We start from the raw sequence: 4,303 nt of genomic DNA, 5'->3' as shown, positions 1-4,303 counted from the left end.
GCGAACTTGGACAAAAAATTTAAGAGTGTCAACTTAAATTTTTTATGTATAAATTATTTTTTCTAATTTAAAAAAAGTCTTCATTTCCTCTACTCAAGCACACATGATATTAGAATCGAGAAGAATATTATTATCATTCTCATTCACTATCATAATATAATCATAAAAGTTATAATTAAATATAAAAAATTACCTAGCATCACCAGTGTAGTAAGGGCTTTTGGCCCCGATTGTTTTTTCTATTATGTCTCGGTTTTAGAACCGAGGCATATAGGGGCGAGGTAAAAAGGGGATATAATTGGTTTCAGGTGTGTTAACCGAAGCGATAAAGCGTTTTTCTACCTCGGGTCACGCCTGAACCAAAGCCATACAACAACCACCAGAAACCTCCTTCGCTGCAGAAACGCGAGCTCCATTCTCCCATCAAATATCGTCCACCACACTTCGTCAACCTGCATCCACAAACCAGATCTGAAACTGCACATGCGACTTCTTCACCATCCATGCCCACGTCTCCAGAAGCACCACCATTCTCGAATCTACAGGGATTTTCAAACGCCATGTAAGTTCCACTTCCATCACGTTTCCACCATTGCAGCACGCAGCATCGCAGATCTGAATCATCAGCATTCAACCGTGAACCACCACGAATCTACCGAAAACGCGTCTGGGAGAGAACCATGGAACAACAACTTGTAGACTGGCCACCACAGATTGGGCAGCGAAAGCGCAGTCGCCATTGGTCACAATGGTTCGAGCGCGACTCGAGGTTGATCAACGTCGTCAGCGGTGGCCTTGGGTACTCGTGCAGAGGTCGTTTGGGTCGCGACTGAGAAGAAATGGAGTGGCATAAAGAAATGGATAGCGCGGGGAAGAAGAAAAAGAAAAAAGGGGTTCGCATTTTGAACCCTAAATAAGCTATATGGCCTCGGTTCAATTAATAACCGAGGCATATGATTGGTTTTGGCACCGGTCTTCTGTCACCCAAGGCCAAATATGCAAGTTTTTTGCTTCGGGTCTCCGCAATCGAGGCATATGCTAGCTTTTGGCACCGGTTTTTTATCAACCGAAGCCTATAACTGTGTTTTGCTTCGAGTTTTTTCTGAACCAATGCATAAAAATTGTCTGAAATTGCAAAAATGTCATTGTGCCATTATATGCTTCGGTTCTTGGACAACCAAGGCATATAAGGCGAGTTAAAATGTGAAATCTGCACTAGTGCATAAAGCAAAGTGTATGTGATTCACAAGTTTTAAGCAATATTTTTTAAACTTAATATAAATAATATATAAATATAAGTTTAAAAAATATATAAAAAATAAAATAAGAAAACTTGGAGAAGCTGAAGAAAGTCATAACAAAGTATCGCTGGTATTATAGTCGAAGGGAGATATTCAACACTTTTTACTTTATTAAGACAAACCTACGGTACTTTTTTTGCTGAAAATTAAAAACTATTCTTTTAAGATATATACACTATTACATTATTTAACTTCACTAAATACACTCTCTTGTAAGCGTATATGCGTATAAAAATTAGAAGATGGAACCTTTAATAATATACTTAAAAATATATGCCTATCTACTAACTGTGGTATGATTAATATATAGAAAAATAGTGTTAAAAAAAGCATGGAAATAATAAATTATGTAGGTCAATACAGTACATAAACACTTATGCTTATGCATGGGTGTAGTAGGATTTCCTTTTGTTCCCATGATTGTCATAAAAAATTACGAATTCTATCGACGCCATAAATAGGATAATCATTCTTGTAATGATGCACGAATAACAAACAATTTGATATAGATTGATATGTGAACTTGGGTTGCTTCATCTATTTTTATGTTCAATCTTTTTTTAGGAGTCAATTCAGTCTTACTAAAATCTTATGAATGATATTAAATATTTTTTATGATAATTATTAAATTTGATAATTTATTTAAATGACAATACAACAGTTGTACGTGTAAGATTGTGAATAAACACAAAAATAAATTATTAATTTGTTTAATTAATCAAAAGTAAAAAAAAAAATTCAATTGTTAAAAAAACCTGAATCAAGTCACATTTTGAAAACGACTTAGCAAATATAATCAATTCTCGAAAACAATTTGGTTTATATCAGTTCGGTTCTTTGAAAAATCGAATCACACAAATTTAAAATGGATGCCTAAAAAAAATTGAATAGAAAACATAAAAACTTAAACACTTTTCTAAATTTATTCGGTTTAAATTTTTATTTGGTGACATAATTAAAAACAATAATTGAGAAAACTTTGAATAATTTTTAAATGAAACACAATTCTAAATTAAAAGTATGTTACGACAAAATTTTAATTTAGTTTATTCCCACGACTAGTTTATATAGATTCTCTTATATGATGACTTTTCTACGCTTTTCTTTTTAATTTGTGTAATTTATTTATTTTCTAGAAGTTCTTATATTAAAAAAATCTCTTTTTTTTAGGAGAACTTGTTTAAAAGGACTTTTTTAAGAATAAATATTACGAAATAAAAATTGAAATTAATTTTTCATAAATTTAAAATTTATAAATTTACATGGAAGACATAAAGTATATACGGACCTTTTTTATATATTTTATGTTTATTTTTTCTTTTAATTGTTTTTTTATGAAAAATACACCTAAATATATTATAAGTTTTGTGATCTACGTAACCAAAATTAAATAATCAAGTTTGCGTTCGTAAAAAAATTACACAAAGAACAAGTGTTGAAGGGTCTATGGCATGCATTGCAAAATTTGAACCTACATTCATTAAATTATGGGAGAGAATAAAGATGCTATCAATGAAGTGCATTACATATGATTAGGACTAATATATTAAATGCATATGAATTATCCAAATTTTTAATTGTATTATTGATTACATGTGGATGCATATGGATGCTAGTAGCTTTCATGTGTATAATTTTCTTCTTCTTATTCATGTGTTGTATACGTCAGGAAGTTGTGTATTCTTTTTTATCCTATTAAAATCAAGGAATTATAGTGAGTATTTGAGAAAAAAGAATATGAAAATATATATTTGTTTTAATATAAATAAAAAACTACGTACACCACAAATACATAAATAAAAGTTTTGTCTTTGGAAGGAGGATTAGTTCACTATAAAGTGTCTTCGAACACTTGAGAAATGAACACGGAAATATTAAATGCAAAATAAGAATACGTTGCGTTCTAAAAATATTAAATTATGTATTATTTTCATGAGAACCCGTGAAATAAATAGTTTTATTGAATAATAACTAATTAGTATTTAAGTTATAATCTATATTTTATATATTTTATTTAACTTCCGTTCATTATTTTTTGTATTGATTTTCGATAGCATTATTGATTTTGAAGATTTTATGTCACCTGAATACTAATATGAAATATTGTTGAAATTTTATCAAATATAAGATATGGTGAAACTTTCAAAATGGGATAAGTTGACACATTTGATAAAAAAAAAAGTGAGATTTTACTTATTTCTCATGTTTGTTAAAACTCCTTATTTGTCATGTGTGTATCTATTTCATGAAAATTTAGATTTAAATATTTTATTTTGGATCAGAATTAGATTTTTCATTGAAATTTTATAGAGAATATAAATAACGTGGATACAAATCAAAATTAGATTAATTTGGAATACATAAGTGATGATTATAAGACAGGAGTGGAAGAATTTATATAATTTGTACATTGTAATGTTTGTAATGTTGACATGTTGACGATAGTGACAAAGAAATAAGGATGAAATGTCCTTATGTGAATTGTTTCAATGAGAAAATATTACATGTTTATGAAATTAGAAAACATATTTTATAAGATGAATATCTTAGAAATTATACGACATGACATGCATAGTGAATTATTACATTTGCCAAGTGTATGTCAAACTAAGTTGTTTGTTTGTTGGGTTAAATATGTTTTTAGTCTCTTAACTTTTATACAAAATTGAATTTTATCATGTTCTAAACTTTGAAATATTTCCATCCCCAAACTTTATTATTGAATGAATGTAGTCCATGTGACTAGACAACATTACAAACATGTTGATGTGGCAAATGGTGTGTGTCCACATTAGCACGTAAAAACATCGTTGGTCACATCATCAAACCTTGAACATCATTTGGTTACAAGAACTATACCTATTCATTAATAAAGTTTAATGATGAAAATAATTCAAAGTTTGGGACAAGAACTAAATTCAATTTCATATGAAAATTAAGAAAATAAAAACATATTTAACATTTTAAAATTAGAAGGAAAGACATGTTTTCTAATTAATGTT

Source organism: Vigna unguiculata, chromosome 10 (genome assembly GCF_004118075.2).
Source record: "Vigna unguiculata cultivar IT97K-499-35 chromosome 10, ASM411807v1, whole genome shotgun sequence".
Taxonomy (NCBI): domain Eukaryota; kingdom Viridiplantae; phylum Streptophyta; class Magnoliopsida; order Fabales; family Fabaceae; genus Vigna; species Vigna unguiculata.
Note: the sequence above shows the minus strand (reverse complement) of the source record.